At 40.9% G+C, this 17886-nt stretch overlaps 1 long non-coding RNA gene across 2 annotated transcripts in view; it reads right to left on the reverse strand.

Annotated features, from left to right (window-relative positions):
• LOC140695676 (uncharacterized) overlaps positions 1-17886 on the reverse strand; it is an 83733-nt gene that overhangs the window by 45249 nt on the left and 20598 nt on the right. For both annotated transcript variants that reach the window (XR_012071435.1, XR_012071434.1), the window contains exon 2: positions 165-317. This is a non-coding gene — a long non-coding RNA (uncharacterized lncRNA). The remainder of the gene's footprint in view (positions 1-164; positions 318-17886) is intronic.

The following is a 17886-nucleotide window of genomic DNA, read 5'->3' on the forward strand; positions in this document are numbered from 1 at the left end:
CAGCCTGGTTTCTGGAACTCCACACTATGAAACACAGGTCCCCATGAAGGGTGGCATCCTACGGCACTGTCACACATCCTGTGAGTGAAGCAGATATTACAACAACAATGGAAAATCTACAAATTAGAAAGAAAAAATAATCTCCCAGCATCCCACCACTGTACCCATTTGTTTTTCTCTGGTTCATCTGGGTTTCTCCACGGAGCTCATAGTTGATGCTGATCACACCTCAGGGTTCACCTTTGGCCTTTGTTTTGGTCAAAAGATGAGTTTATATCATTCTTGAGGCAAACACACGCTGAGACTTGAGGGGCCACCTGCATTTTGGGTTGAGACAGAGCCTTAGAGAGACCCCTGATCAATCCATTGTGGAACAAATATTAATATTGAACATCCCTGCTAGCTGTCTGAGGTTTCTTATTTCAGGCCCCCTTAAGGCTGTTATTTCCTGGGCTTATATTTAAAACCAAAGCCCACATTTATTTTTGAGAAAGAACAGAATTAAAATTCAGCAGACAGTTGTTCATGCTGTATAAATAAATTCCTCCTCAGAAAGTGAAGTAATCCTTTTCCTCAGGGATTACAGAACTGCCTACAATCACTGTTGTCATCACATCGAGAGCTCAGTCTTTGTGGCATCTCTACTTTCCTGAAGGAGGAAGTCAGTAGCTATTATCTAAATGTATGTCATATACGTGGATTTTTACTACTAACTCTGAATGTTTTGGGATATACAAGTAAACGTTTCTTGATCTGTAATCTCCCTAAAGTGAACGTAAAATACGCCGTGATCTGAACTGAAGAATAGCATGCATGGTTAAATTAGCAAAGACAGCAAATACTGCAGCAAATATTGTCCTCTGGTAATCTTCTGACACCAAATGAGGTTTCTTGTTATTTCGTGCCTTTCCCACCCATTTTTAACAGTGATAGGATTCCTAACTCTCTTTTATGTTGTCATGTTGGGGACCTAATTTGATCAAGAATAGTATTTTTTCACACACTTTTCCTCTGAATAATAGGGCAGCCACCTAACTGGTCCTGATCTATTATTTGGACACTACTAAGCAAACACTCGGCTTTTTATTTTTATTTTTTGGCCTCAGGAATCTGCTCATGTGTCAGATTTTGGTGGGTGCTTTCAACACAAAGCGGAGGTAACTCAATTACCTTTGACACTCCTGAACATGTGGGAATGTCATCCCAGACAGGCTTCTGGCTGCCATGTACTCTGGAAACTGAATCATAACACACTCAGTGACAGTGTTTATTCTCATGGAAATAATGTAATAATTAAAGATTGCATTCCTCGGTCAGGGACATTTGGTCAAATACTCCAAAACATTATTAAATAAAATACATGACAATATAAGTTTCTAAACCAATAAAAAATAGTAAAAATTTTCTCTAGCGCCTATAAATTGGGCCTACTTTGTTGTTACCTTGATTACACTAGGGACCCTAATGATGTATAAAATGTACTAATAGTACACAAAAATGTAACTTCAATGTGGTGTAAATTTGCTCTAAAACTAATATACTCGTGATAATAAACAATAAACATTTAACTAAGAACAATTTTGCTTCTTTCTCAGAATAGAAAAGCTTTTTGGTAGCATTCGGGAAGGCTCAGATTTCTTTAAAACATCTGTCTAGGGAAATTTGAACTAATTTCTCTTTTATTTCCCTCTTGTAAAAATTCCCTTAGCAAGCAAATGTATTCAAAACCATCCAATTGATCTTAAACCGTATTTTATAAAAATATCCTGGAGTTTTTCCTTTTTGTCCTATAGTCTGAAAGTGCTGAGGTGAGGTGTCTGAATGGTGCACAGACATGAAGGGAATTGGGAAATTAGGAACAGCCGAGCTTAGAGAGGGACCATAGTCTGGCTTTCCAGTAGCACAGTAGGTATGTGGGAGGTGGGGTTTGGCTTCATCCTTTCTGTTTTCTGACCTTATTTCCAAGGACACAGTGTAAAAAATGAAGACTTTCTGGAGCTTATTTAAAACTAAAATAAAAATTAAAGAACGACACTAAGATATTAGCTTCATGGTAAGTTCATAGCTTGGCACTCTTCCTCTTCAAAACCAAAAAATTTCTTCAAAGCAAACCACCCATCCCAAATTCAGACACACTCCATCCTTCCATTTCCCCCAGAGCCGTCTGGTCATATCAGTTCAATGTCATACTTGCTGAGGCCATAAACACCCAGGCACAAATATGGGCAGAAGACCCATTCAATTCACCTGATGCAACCCTTCTGAGATTGTCTTTTTCCAAGGACATTTAACCAAGTCATAGGAGAATTTAACTTTCTCTTTCCTCATATCTTCTCTTATCTGTTTACCTATTCTCCTCAAATCTCCTAACCCAGTCGTGGAGAGAACTCTCAGCACAAACTAAGTATACTACATGTATTATTGCATTTAATCCCCATGTGAGTTAGAGATTTTTAATTTCACTTTACAGTTAAGAAAACTAAGGCTCTGCAGAGTTCATTAACTTGCCCAAGATCACACAGCTAGTAGGTGATAAGGCTGTGATTCTAACTTGAATGTCTTGCTTAAAGCCCACTTCACAGTAAGATCATCCTACTTGGCCACTGAGTGTTCTCATGAGGCACATCTGGCTTCTGAGATGTCTCTCCCTCCCATAGCAACTCACGCTTGGGATCTTGCCTGATACTCTTCACTGCATTCAAACTTAACCCTCACTCATTCAACCAATTTTATTGGAAAACCTCTATGTGCAGGAAAGGCCACTTTGAAACCAGAGCTCTCCCAAGTGAACCAAAGGCTTCTTAGAAACAACATTCTAATCTGGATTGCTATGGAAGAAACTCAAAAAGCCCTCATCCCCTCCACTTCTATTCTTGGATGGGTTTGGTCTCTAGCTGGTTCAGAAATTCTTATCCTCATTTAGACTCTCTGAGGGAGTGGCTCATTCCAGTGCAGCCCCACCTCATTCTGCCCATAGCAGGCTTCCCTGCTGGCTCCACTCCCCACAGGCTTGCACCGAGAGGGGACAGCTGTGGGGCCCACTCTGCGTAGAGGCAAGCATGCGTGTCCCCAGACAGGACATGTCCTCATCCTCTGGAAAACCTAATGGCTGCTTTCCTGCTTTAGTCACATTCTTTAGCTAAACCTTTTGAGGATGACTAAGACATTCTGTGTCCTGAAATTGGGAGTGGTTTTAAAAAGTGACCTCAACTGTTAGATTCCAATGATCTAAGCTTCCAACCCCATGCAGCAAAGAAGTCTTTCCCTTGGTCTACGTTTTTCCTCCTTCCATTTTCAAACATGATGTACCTTATTTGTATTCAAAGTGGCTCAAATTTCAAGTACCATTCATTAGGGATGTTGATCCCTAAATACATATATGCCTGTGTCTACATATTCAGATAGTGAGTGGGAGGGAGGCAAGAGATGTCAAATTCACAGCTTGTTTTCCTCCATTCCTTTTCATCAGACTCTGTTCTATTCTCTCTTCAGACACCTGTTTCTCCTTTTATTTTTCCAGTTGACAATAGTAAGTGTTACCTCAGAATCTAGAGCTAACCTCTAAGTAAGTGCTCCTTGGCTGAGAGTACCTTTAATACCCAATCAATAACAACCGGTCTCAGCGTCAAGTTGTGGGTGATGGTGGACGTAGGACATTGTCACCGCGCGGGGAGTACCCCACCCATAGATAAGTGGGAAAGCTACTGATGAGAGATCCTTCCCCCAGAATGGCTCTTTCAAAATCATGTCAGAGTACTTATAATTTCCATCTTTAATTACTTCTCCTTCTTTTTTATTTCAAAGCCAACTTTCCCCATGCTGGTATTCAAGAAAATATTAACAAGCGCTCAATGCTCGAATACATTTGGAAAACGGGGTTAAACTAAGCTAAGTAGTTTTTTAAGCTGCCGGCTGCCGGGAGGCTTTACCATGTGAATATGCATTATCATTGTTCACAAAGGGGTTTGTCATGTGTAGCATTTCCCAGTTATTTGACCATGGAACCTCTTTTTTCATAGCAGGCCTATTAATAGCTCCTGGAACAGAATTCCAATAATCATAGCATGGCGAACACTGAAGGTCTTTGTCAAAAGCTTTGAAAGTCCTTGACAAAGCTGCATGTATTGTCCATAAGAGGTAATGCAGTTGACCACCATTATCCAAGAATAAGTTGGCTGAAATTAGCTAGTGGGTCACTTGGCAGGGCTTCCTCTGCTTGATTTTGAATACTTGTTCCATAATTGCTATGTGACTGAGGGCTGATGCTCCTTCCTCCTCTGTGATTCATAGCCCCCACTTTACAAGCTCATGGGGGCATCAGAGGAAATGTCTGTAGAACCCCAGCAACAGCCACTCTCTCAGTCCCTAGTCCCCACAGCAAAACAATATAAGAAGCTTTGTCTATTTTAGACATTCTCTGGCTTAAAAGGAGGAAAGATTTTCCTTACTAACCTAATTGAACTTAATCCCCATCTACATCTCCTCATAGCTTCACACCTCTGAAAAACATGGCCTTAATCAGAAACGACAGCTAAATAATGGGCAGAGCAGAGAATTAGAAGGAAAAATGCTGAAGGATATTCTGTATTAAAATTTCCTGGGCAGTTTGAAAGAGGTGTTTGATGCAGAGAACTCTCACAGGGGTGGTTGCGTGAAGGCAGAATCAATGTACCATGGCTTAGATTTTGTAGAAATCTTTTCAGCCGGCAGTGAAGGCAAACTGCTCATTGACGTTCCATCCTCCGCTGCGTCTTGACCAGCTCTGCAGGCACGGAGACAGGTGATTAAGAAGAAACTTGGGGCTCTGCCCTGAGATGCGGAACGGACTCTCAGCAGGCCTCCACACACACTTTAAAAATTAAATTCTTGAAGATCATCTGAGTGCTATGCTGTATGTGAACATAACTCTTAAGAGTCTGTAAAGCACTTTCTTTCCTCAATTGATTAAAAAAATAATTTTATTCTGTTTAAAAAATTTTAATTTTTACTTATTTATTTTGTTATAATATAACAGTATATTAGTTTTGGGTGTACAATATAATGATCTGATATTTGTATAGATTGCAAAATGATCACCACAGTAAGTTTAATTAACATCCATCAATATACATAGTTATTTTTTTTCTTATGATGAGAACATTTAAGATTTACACTTTCAGTAACTTTCAAATATATAATATAGTATTACTGAAATAGTCACCACGTTGTACATTACATCCCCATGACTTGTCTATTTTATAACTGCAAGTTTGTACCTTTTGACCACCTTCACCCGTTTGGCACACCCCACTAACCCCTGCTTCTGGCAACCACCAATCTGTTCTCTGTATTTATGAGTTCAAGGTTTTTTCTAGATTTTCTAGATAAGTGAGATCATATGGTAAGACTTTATTTTTTAGAGCAGTTTTCGGTTTACAGAAAAACTTCCCAGAAAGTACAAAGGGTTACCACATACCCATCCCTTCTCCCTGCAAAGCTTCTCCTATTATTAACATCTTGCGTTAGTGTGGTCTGTTTGTTATAATTGATGAACCAATATTGGTACATTCTTACTAAGCAAAGTCCATGGTTTACATTAGGGTTCACTTTTTGAGTTACGTACTTCTATGGGCTCTGACAGATATATGATGTCATGTGTTCACCATTACAGTATCATACAGAATAGTTTCACTGCCTTAAAAATATCCTGTTCTCCATCTATTCATTCCTGAGTTCCTGGCAACCACTGGTCTTTTTCTTATATAGTTTTGCCTTTTCTACAATGTCATATTGTTAGCCAAATTGATTTTAATGTCCTTGACAACCCTGTAGTTGGGTAACTTTTACTACTTCCATCACAGAGGAGACAAAGTCATTGAGGTGAAGTGACATATTTGAGTTCCCACAAATTGAGAGTGCCAAAGCCAGGACTAGAACCAGGCAAGAGCATGAATAGCTGCTGATCTCAGAAAGGGGTTAATTGCTGAGGAGGTGGACTGCCAGCTCGCAGGAGGCCTCTCAGCCCAGGCACCTTAGTTCCTAATGGTAGCTAGAAGGAGGAAGAGTGCACATTTTCAAAGGAGACTGGACGTCTGATATTGGCGAGATGAGGCTCAGAGGTGACTTCAGAGACACTGGGTCCAGTGCCCCACAATTAAGAAGAAAGGCCAGCCCCTGCCAGGCTGACTCAGAGGGCATACTGAGTCATCTTGTGTGTCCTCTCTGCTGCTACTTACGGGCTCCCAGTTGCTGACATTTGTTGGTTAAATGCTCACACAACCAGTTTTGCCTAAAGCAGTATCGCTATGGGGTGTTGAGAATAAACAGGGTGACAGGTGTTGTGGGAGAGTCATTTTAAAAAGTCTTAGTAGCTGATTCTTTTTTTAAAGCTCTCTATGCTTGAAATACAAGTATTCTGAAAGAAAACAAAAGCCAAGACCCTTCCCGTACAGAGCTGCTGGATGTTAAGACTCTTTGGGCTGCTGGTGTTGGCAGAGGCACGGGTCAATATTATTGAAGTTGTTGATGAGAACAGTGCAGGAAATGAAGGGAAGGAGGTGATGAGAGAAAAAGACTGAAATGTAGTCACTTAGGCAACTTAGGTGTGTTTATTACTGTAAAGAGATGACAACACCACCACCCCCATCAGTCTGAGTCTGACAGACTGAGTAGACAGACTGCTCATGCAAATAGAGTGACTGAGGAAGGATTAGTGAAAGGGCTCTAGGAAGGTGTGGGCAGGAGTAAGGGAAACATCCCAGAGCTAGCCACTCAGGGATCCATTACCACTCCCAGGTCTAAAGAGGCGAGGGGAGGGCGCAGCTACTAGAACCCAGAGAGAGACCTGTAGTTTAGCAAAAGGTTTCCTGACTCCTCTGGGTCCTTTTGTCTAGAAAAGCAGATCCACAGGGAGGGAGCTGTGGATCTCATCCTCTTATCTGCTGCCGGTGACTCCCAGTGGCCAAACTCCCGTAAGATGGAGAGTAAGAAAGCCCACATGATGCAATCCGTGAAGGTCAGCATTCTGAGCAGGGAAGACAAGTACAGGGAGTGGATCAAGAGGCCTGCGCACCAGACATCTTCAGCTACAGGGAAGAGGCTGTGTTAACACTCTAGGGTTGGATGGACAGTGCCAGAAATGTTGTTGAAATCTGTTTTCTTTAGTTTATATTAATAGCAAATATATTATTAACTTATTAAAATATTAATTTGAAATGTATTGAGCATACAGTTTAAACTTTACATATCCCTTGGTTCCTGAAAATTCTAAAGTGCCTTTTTAGAAGGGTATGTCTCTTACAAACCCCTACTGAAAATCACTAAGAAGTAAGACAAGGGAAGATTGTGTTAAAGTTGAGTGGATATATATGGAAAGCTTAGTTAAAAAGCCATTGAATAGTTGAAATAATAAAAAGAGGGTCCCAGTTTACACCTAGGCTGAGCTTACATTTTCCCATTAATTCATTCAGCAAACATGGACTGTACTTCTGTTTTGTGACAGCAAAAGGGCCTATAATGATGTGTCTCTTTCTGATAGCCCAGTGCCCACCTGGGCCCCCAGCCACCGTTGGCAGGACTGCTGCTAGGTGGTGAGAGAAAGCCTCCCTGAGGCGGTGACATCTGAGCAGACAGCTAAAAGAAATGAAAGACCCAGCCAAGAAGGTCCGGGGAAGAGCAGAGGGAATGGAAGCTCAAAGGCCCTGAGGGTTGCTTGAAGAACAGCAAGGGTGGAGGCCAGCAGTGCTGGAGGGCTGATTGAAGGGCCAGCCAGGCTTCCAGACCACAGATAGAAATCTGGATCTTATCCTGAGGGTGATGGGTAGTAATCGGAAGGCTCTGAGCAGGCAAGTGAAACGGCAGAATTTATTTTTCAAAAAATCACTCTAGCTTGGGTAGACTGCCTTCGGAGGACATTTTTGAGATGTATGTCAGATAATGTTTTGCCTATATTTTCTTCTAGGAGGTTTATTGTATCTTGTCTTGTGTGTAAACCTTTGATCCATTTTGAGTTTATTTTTGTGTGTGGTGTAAGGGAGTGTTCTAGCTTCATTGATTAACAAGCTGCTGTCCAGTTTTCCCAACACCATTTGCTGAAGAGACTGTCTTTATTCCATTGTATATTCTTGCCTCCTTTGTCGAAGATTAGTTGACCAAAAGTTCTAGCTGCTTTGTGGAGAACTGATTTCAGAGAAATCAAAGCAAGGAAACTGGTTAGGAGGTTTTTGCAATGGCCTAACCACGGGATGACGGTGGGCAGTAGAGGTGGTGAAGGGTGGTTGGCATGAATACACTTTATATGGATATTCATACTCTCCTTTTTAATCATGGATACTTTAGTTTCCTTAACTAATTTTCTTTTGTGGAAGGAATTCAAGGAACTTATATTAGTTAGAGTTCAGCTACTAGTGTCTAACTTAGCTAGTTTCAAATTCACTCAGGAAACTAATTAAAAAGATAGATTTCCCAAACTTAAGAATCAATATTGTTAAAATGGTTACACTGTCCAAGGCAATCTACAGATTTATTGCAATCCCTATCAAATTACCCAGGACATATTTCACAGAACTAGAACAAATCATAATTAAATTTATATGGAACCATCGAAGACCTAGAATTGCTAAAGCATTACTGAAGAGAAAGAAAGAGGCTGGAGGAATAACTCTCCCAGACTTCAGACAATACTATAGAGCCACAGTAATCAAGACAGCATGGTATTGGTACCAAAACAGACATATAGACCAATGGAACAGAATAGAGAGCCCAGAAATGAACCCACAAACTTTTGGTCAACTAATCTTCGACAAAGGAGGCAAGAATATACAATGGAATAAAGACAGTCTCTTCAGCAAATGGTGTTGGGAAAACTGGACAGCAGCATGTAAATCAATGAAGCTAGAACACTCCCTTACACCATACACAAAAATAAACTCAAAATGGATCAAAGACTTAAACACAAGACAAGATACAATAAACCTCCTAGAAGAAAATATAGGCAAAACATTATCTGACATACATCTCAAAAATGTTCTCCAGAACAGTCTACTCAAGCAATAGAAATAAAAGCAAGAATAAACAAATGGGACCTAATGAAACTTACAAGCTTCTGCACAGCAAAGGAAACCGTAAGTAAAACAAATCGACAACCCACGGAATGGGAGAAAATTTTTTACAAATGAAACCGACAAAGGCTTGATCTCCAGAATATATAAGCAGCTCATACAACTCAATAAGAAACAACCAAACAACTCAATCCAAAAATGGGCAGAAGACCTAAACAAGCAATTCTCCAAGAAAGACATACAAATGATCAATAGGCACATGAAGACACCTGCACCCCAATGTTCATAGCAGCACTATTTACAATAGCCAAAACATGGAAACAGCCTAAATGTCCATCAATAGGTGACTGGATAAAGAAGAGGTGGTATATTTATACAATGGAATACTACTCAGCCATAAAAACCGACAACATAACGCCATTTGCAGCAACATGGATGCTCCTGGAGAATGTCATTCTAAGCGAAGTAAGCCAGAAAGAGAAAGAAAAATACCATATGAGATCGCTCATACGTGGAATCTAAAAAACAAACAAACAAACAACAACAAAGCATAAATACAGGACAGAAATAGACTCATAGACAGAGAATACAGGTTGTGGTTGCCAGGGGGATGAAGGGTGGGAATGGATAGACTGGGATTTCTCAAAATTGTAGAATAGATAAACAAGATTATGCTGTATAGCACAGGGAAATATACACAAAACGTTATGGTAGCTCACAGAGAAAAAAATGTGACAATGAGTGTGTATATGTCCATGTATGACTGAAAAATTGTGCTGAACACTGGAATTTGACACAACATTGTAAAATGATTATAAATCAATAAAAAATGTTTTTTTAAAAAAAGATGTACCCAAATGGCATTCACTGATACCTGTTTTAAAGATTTCTATTATCACTAAAATTAACTATATTTTAAGGCTCTGATACTTTAAGCCTAATGCACTAAAAAAAAAGGCACATGAAAAAATGCTCAGTATCACTGATTATCAGAGAAATGCAAATCAAAACTACAATGAGGTACCACCTCACACCAGTCAGAATGGCCATCATTCAAAAATCCACAAATGACAAATGCTGGAGAGGCTGTGGAGAAAAGGGAACACTCCTACACTGCTGGTGGGAATGCAGTTTGGTGCAGCCACTGTGGAAAACAGTATGGAGATTCCTCAAAAGACTAGGAATAGACTTACCATATGACCCAGGAATCCCACTCCTGGGCATATATCCAAAAGGAACCCTACCTCAGGATGACACCTGCACCCTAGTGTTCATAGCAGCACAATTTACAATAGCCAAGACATGGAGATGGCCTAACTGTCCATCAACAGATGACTGGATAAAGAAGCTGTGGTATATTTATACAATGGAATACTACTCAGCCATAAAAACCGACAACATAACGCCATTTGCAGCAACATGGATGCTCCTGGAGAATGTCATTCTAAGCGAAGTAAGCCAGAAAGAGAAAGAAAAATACCATATGAGATTGCTCATACGTGGAATCTAAAAAACAAACAAACAACAACAAAGCATAAATACAAAACAGAAACAGACTGACAGACATAGAATACAAACTTGTGGTTGCCAAGGGGGTGGAGGGTGGGAAAGGATAGACGGGATTTCCAAATTGTAGAACAGATAAACAAGATTATACTGTATAGCACAGGGAAATATACACAAGACCTTATGGCAGCTCACAGAGAAAAAAATGTGACAATGAATATATACATATGTTCATGTATAACTGAAAAAATTGTGCTCTACACTGGAATTTGACACAACATTGTAAAATGATTATAAATCAATAAAAAATGTTTAAAAAAAAAGAAAAGAAAAAAAGATAGATTTCCCAACCTCATACCCCAAAGATTCTGATTCTATGAAGCCTAGAAACCTGCATTTTTGTGACTCAGACTCTGAGAATTATGGTAAGCACTTAGCAGCATTCCCTAGTGGTGGATATCTGAAAGTGCAACGTTAATACATGCAAAACACTTTCAATTTTTCATATGTACTTGTTACAGACAAAGTAATCTTTTTTGTTTATAATAGAGTTAGTTTTATGGGAATAAACAAATGGGGTGGAAACTCCTTCTTCTCCAGTGATTATCTGGAGAGAACTTTCAGAAGTATTAAGATAAAAAATAATTGAAACTTTGTAAGTAGTCATTACTTGGCTATTGCAATGTCAGAGAGCAGTAATAGCTCTAAACCCACAGCCTAGCTGCTTATTAGGGTGCTATAACATTAGAGTAATTGCAACTGTGGAGATAAAATAGAAAGATAGTGGCTTTTTCCAAAAGTCTTAAAAAGCCAACACTTACATAGACAGCCGAGCTACACTAGCCATGGAAAAGTAGCAGTACCATCCCCATGGGTGTGTATTTCTTTTAAACGTTGCTTTAAGTCAGCATGAGTAAGTTTCTTACTGAGAATTTTGTTAGTTTGTCATTTTGGGTTGGAAATTTCTCCTCTAAAGCTCCAACTAAGACTAGCCACCATGCCATGCTGTGTCTTTGCTTGACTACTCAGATCCCTGTCTCCCCTGCCCCGTGGAGTAGAACAGAGGGCAGCTCAGTGTTTGAGAGCTCTGGCCATGTGAGGAGAGAATACTCCAGGGAAGTCTGCATGGGAGCACTGTTTATATACTCTGGTTGGCTGGAAGGAGCCTCTGGCTTCATTGTGTATTTGTTGGTTTGTTTGCTTGTTTCTATTTAATGATTATTCTCAGAATTCTACATAAACATTCATCCTGCATTTTCACCCCACCCCCACTCCCCACCCCCACTCCCTCCAAATTATCTCTCGTTCAACATAGCCTCATATTTGAGTTGGAAAATCATCTAGTATATATTTGTTACATTCTAGACAAAGTAACTGAAGTGTGAGTAGAGCAACTGCTCTAAGGCTAAATAAAGGGATAGCTGTCCAGCTGGAGTGAGAGCCCAGGACTAGCTGTGGTGGCCGTGGTGGCCACTGTGCTTTCTGGGACCAACCAGCCCCATAGCATCTGCTTGTCCTGTCCTTCCTCCATCCCTATAAATGTGACCCCTCTCCTCACCTGCACACACACACTTTTAGCCTCTCATGGTTTTCTTCTTTCTGCCAATCTCCTTCCCCCTTCCTACCTTGCCAAGCTGGCAAAATACGAAAAATTAGGGAAATCAAACCTTAAAAAAACCTTTACTTTAAATAACAAACCCAAATGAAAACTCAGCTTTCCAACCTTCATCAACTAAATTATGCAGTGTTTACTTGTGTTACCTCATCTTGATTTATTTTTGTAGGTTAAGCCTCTAAAAAAAAATAAAAGGTTTATTTGTTACAATCCAAAGGAGAAGAACTTGAAGGAGGAAATAGAACTCAAAAGGAAAGCTGAGCTGAAAGATCGCATAACTAACTAAGGGAACATGAAATACAAATCTGGACATGCCCACATGTATTTTTCCATTTAGAAACAAACCTAAGAAGCCAGTGGTGCGTTCATTTGTTTTTCCCTCAAGACACGCTGGCCAGGTCTTAGCTATGCAAGGATTTAAGTGTAGTAAGCGTTTGTCTGCCCTCTAGTGGTCCTTGCAGATGCATACGTGTCTATGTGTCCAGTGCGGCGCTTAGTTGTCCAGGGACACATGCTTGAAAAATTCACTATTAGAAGGAATGCCTCAGCTGCTTTCCAGTAAATACAGTAGGTGGAGACACACACTGGAAAACTGGAACACAGTCAACCTTGTTTTTATTTGGCTCTTAGAAGATTGCTAGGCACTTAGAGTTATTAAAACTAACTTTGACCATAATTTATTTGTAATGTTTCATATTTCCTGCTTGTTTTTAATTCTTGAAAAATGTTAAGATCTGCATATTTAAAGAACATGCAGTTTCTAAATCCATGCCTCACCCCCACTCATTTATATTAAATACCTACTGTGTACAGAGAGCTGGGGTGAGGTGAGGGCGCAAAGGTTAGTGAAACAGATCCTGTCCTTAAAACTCACCCTCTGATTGTGAGAGAAGACATATTCGGACATAATTACAATACATGACAGTGGTAATATAAACAGAGTTTACATTGTATAATGCTACATACTTAATATATATTATGTATTATTATACACACATACACACACACACACAGAGCAACTATGGGCCAGGCCCTGTGTTAGGTATGTCCATTTTTCATTTAATAGTTACCACAATGGTATCTTTTAACATTAGAGAAAGGGAGGCTCAGAAAGATTAAATAGCTTGCCCTAGTTCACATACCTATGAAATGGCAAAACTGGAATTTGAATTCAGATTTTCTGATTTCATCTGTATTATAGTTAACTTCAACAGACTTTTACTGAGAGTCTACAGTGTGCCAGGTAATGTGCTACCAGCTGGAGGTGCATAGATGGGAGACGCCATCACTGGTCTCAGGTGAAAGGGTGTAGGTGGCCGGGCAGGTGGAGAAATGATTAGACTACATTATGATATGTGCAATCACGGAACTATGTGCAAAATGCCTTCTGAGCAACGTAGCAAAGGTGATTCACTGTTCATACGTTGTCACATTTTCCGTCATGCAACCCTGTCACTTGGCCATGATTAAACTGACCAGAAACCTGTAACTTGGCCAAAGGCAATCATCTTTAGGCTTAACAACAGCTCTGGGAGGCATAATATCATAATTCTCCTCAACTGATGATCTCTTAGTTTCCAGTGTGAGAAATCCAGAAAGCAACAGAACCAGAGTTGAATTAGGAAGAAATAAAAGTAGAAGTATAAACTGGTCAGAAGCAAAAGCAGAGTTGGAGAAAAAGTGAAGCTGAACTGGGAGTCAGGCATAGTTGCAGGAGTGAGCAGCCAAGGGGCCCTCTTCTTAGGGGAGCATGTTTTTGCTGTTACTTCCTTAGCGACATTCCAGGGCTCCACAGAGTTGGGCTGTGTGACTGCTTAGACAGATGCCCACGCTTCCTCACTGCCTCAAGTGTCCTTACAATCACCCACGTCGCTCTGAGGTCAGCCAAGACTGACCCTGGCAACAGGAAAGAGCCCAGGTCCTGCAGTACTGGAGTGGTCCAGGAGAGGCAGTGAGAAAGTATGGCTGGATGGGTGGACTCAGCAAAGTCTTCACCTGGAAATGATGCTCAAAGTGAGTATTGAGTGACAACTAGCAGTTGCCAAGAAGAGAAAAGTGCAGTGGGTGCCCCAGTAGTTTAGTGTTCACTCCAGTACTGAACGTGACCAGTGGCAAAACTTTAATGCTATGGTTCTTTTTCCAGTGTAATGACTCCAGAAATTTTCCCTTCAATTACCCTGGCTTTGAGACAGGGGAGTGGGAAAGGGGAATTTTCTCTTTCACGGAGGTACTAAATTCTGAAGCCTGGTAGCTCTGACCACATGGTGTGGCTTCAAACATTGGCATTATCTTCTCAACTAGGATACCTATGCCTTTAGGAATATGTGGTTGGGGCCAGGGGACAGTGCAACACTATAGGAGATATATATGTATTAGAGCAACAACTGTACTTTTTTTCATAGTGGTTGCACAGTGCTCAAGGGTTTTTCAGTTTCTCCACATCCTTGCCCATTCTTGTTAATTTCTGCTTTTGTGTGTGTGTGGGGGGGAGTAAAAGCTATCCTAATAGCATGTGAGGTGACATGTAGGTTGATTCTAAAGTGCAAATTCTCCTTGGAGTGGTGAGGGTATCTGGGAACTTTCATGCCTTCTGGTAAACTTTGATTTTAGTGACCAGCTGAGATCTCTCACTAAATGCATATCATTTTGATGTAGAGAAAGATGTTTTAGGACCCTCGAAGGAGATTCTAGATCTCCTCAAAGATCATAAAGTGCTCAAGCAGGAGTCCCCAGGAGTGGAGGCTGCCTGAGAAATCCCACATTTTTCTATTTCAGTTGTTTTGACTCTGAAAACATTTTTATTGAATGAATACAAACATTTTCATCAGAATTATTCCAACATTGCTGAGAATATAATTAAGAAATTACTTTCTGAAAACAGCTCCTTTGAATTAATTGAATTCTTTGATAAAATTTCTTACTGTTCAGGCAAACACTTTTTTATTTCACTGAAATAATTTAGATTTAATTCAATGATCATATTTTGTGTCCATATTAAATTTTCTCTACTTTACCTTCAGCAATTTTGAATTTTCTTTCATGGTCATTTTCTACCAAGTCTAATTTGCCTGGGTCAGGTTTTGCAGGTATAATTTTTGACAAGAGGATTTGATTCTTTAGTCAACTTCTAAACTCAATAACAGATTTTGCCGTGTACGGTTTTTGCCTCTGTCAGTTTTATTTTGTGTTATTTCTACAAAGTGTAATTCTAACTGAGTCAATTTTTGTACTTTTGAGAATGATCAACACAATGAGATTCTTCAGTCAGTTTTTTGTTAATATCAAACTTAACATATATGGTTTTAGTTATACATTTGATTCTGCATGGGTTATTTGTACTATGTTTAATTTTTTTTCTGGTAACAAGTTCAAACTGTACTTGAAGTCAAAATATCAAAGTCATAACATCTTGTTTTCATTCAAAGCTGTTCTGATTAAAAAATTTAAAAATGTAGTATCCTCATGTCCTCAGGAGGCACAGGTTTCATGGGTGAATTACTGGTTTAGAAGTGAGAAGTTCCAGCGTTTGTCCTCATTTCTCCCTTACCATTCCGTGTCTATAGTCTAATAGTCCTAATCTAGAAGTGAAGATATTTAAATATGTGATTTCTAAATCCCCTTGCAACTCTGGCCGTGTGTGATTTAAATTTCTATCTGTAGGGTTGTCCTATTTGACCAGTACATTGCTCCTTGCTTTGATGCCTCCCCAGTCGCCCTATCCCCTATTGACCAGTGCCTCCAGACAACCAGCCAGCCTGTACTCCCTCAGACCTGGACAAGAGTCTCTAACCTTCCCACACATTTCTGAATCTTATTTCCCTCCCCAGTTGTGGCTCTTGACATGCTCCAGAGCTCTGTCATCCTTAGGTTTTTCTGAGTCTAATCCACACTCTCTGATTGAACACCTGCCGACCTGGGCTCGGAGCAGCCTTCTGTGACTCTGACCTCCATCTGCCTAGAAGCTACAGGGTTATCAGTGACCATACTGAGCCTTGCCTTTCTCTGTCCCCACTCCTCAGTCAGCCTTACTCCCACCACGTCTCTCTTTCTGTCAGGCATGGAGAAGAATCCTAATGTGGGTGTGATTTAAGGTAGACCATCCTTGGGGAGTGAGGTGGGATGGGACTCAAGGCCATCCTAGGCAGAAAGGAGAGATCATATCACTTAGGGATTCCTACCTGTATCAGGCTCCCAGCAGGAAACCAAAGGAATGCTCATATTCAATTAATGTGACTCTTTACAAAGGTGTGGGCAGTGTGTAAGTAATTCACAAAGGACAATGCAGTACCACGGATTCAGTTAAACTCCTGAGCTCACAAAGACATGGGAGGGATCCGTTACTGGACCCTGGCAGGAGAGAATCACACAGAGATCACTGCAAGGCCTTCTTGCAGGGAAGGAGCCAGAGGCATGAATTCCCCAGATCCCTTTCTGCCTCCCTCCCTCTCATCTCCTGTCAGAGATCCCTGATTGGCAGAATCCAGTTGGAGTCAGAGGGCAAGGGAGTCCACTGATGAAACCCCTACAAGTCATGTCTCCAGGCAGAGACTGGGGTGAGGAGGGTGGAGAGCGACTCTGGCATTGGCTGCTCTTCTTACCTGGTCACATATGTCCCAGTAAAAGCAGGTTAAGAGGAGACTCAGAGAAGACTTACAGGAAAGGGAGGGTCAGCATACTTGCTTCATCTTGGATGAGCAATGAGTTGAATGCATGTGACCTTTGTTAATTCCAGCTGATGTCACTGGAATTGTCACCTCTTTCCCTGCCACTTGCTTTCTGAGCCCTGATCCTGGTCCTGCTGTGGTTCTGGATCAACAGAAGCCTGGACTGGACTGGTTAGCTCACTTTGCTCTGAGCTGAGACCAGCCTCTTAGGAGTTGGCTACACTATGCTGGTCCCTGGGAAGCCTCTGAAGAGTTGGCCACAGGAGGAGATATGAGGAGGGCAGTATGGAAGCCCTTGGATATCCAAGCGGGGTGGAGGGAGTTCTAAACATAGAGGAGAGAGTGTTGTAAGGGTGCTAATGGCAGACTCAGCCAAGGGGCAGACCTGCGGTTATGTAAGAAGGCCTTACACTGTGATCAGCATCAGTAGAGCACTCTGATGTGCTTTACATGGAATGATGCCACCTTCATTGCCTGAAATGCGGGGTACTGACTGAAGTTCTGTTGGGATTGCGGGGATGGTGCGAACACTCTCCCTCCAGAGTCCTGCTGCAGGGTTTTACCACTGAACATCACATTTCTGCTGTAAACACCACTGCAAATGGTCAGTCTTAACCTGAGCTTAACTTGTAGAGAGGGAAGGAGAGAGGGGGGGAGAGAGAGAGAGAGAGAGAAAGAGAGTCTGATTCTTTAACTCACTTGCCTATGGATGAGTTGGTTTTGGTGCTCACGTCTGATTCAATCAATGATTCTTATTTGTGGGGGGGTGGGTGGTGGGGAGGGGTGCCCATGAGCAGCAGGTGCAGAGTAGGCTATGGACTGAGCAAGAACTTAGAAACACGTCTATTGCAATCATACTTTGCTTCTTGTCAGTGAAACAATATATATTTAACATATTCTCTTGCGAATATTAACATTCAATATAATACAGGCCTGTGGCAAGTAATCTTTCTTTCATTATATACAGTGGGCAGGGCCTGAAAAGAAAGGCATGGGTTGGTCAGAAGAGGGAAGAGAGATCAGAAAGTCATGTGAAGGAGATGACCTCACCCCTCTTACTTGA

This window comes from Vicugna pacos, chromosome 3 (assembly GCF_048564905.1).
Source record: "Vicugna pacos chromosome 3, VicPac4, whole genome shotgun sequence".
NCBI classification, from domain to species: domain Eukaryota; kingdom Metazoa; phylum Chordata; class Mammalia; order Artiodactyla; family Camelidae; genus Vicugna; species Vicugna pacos.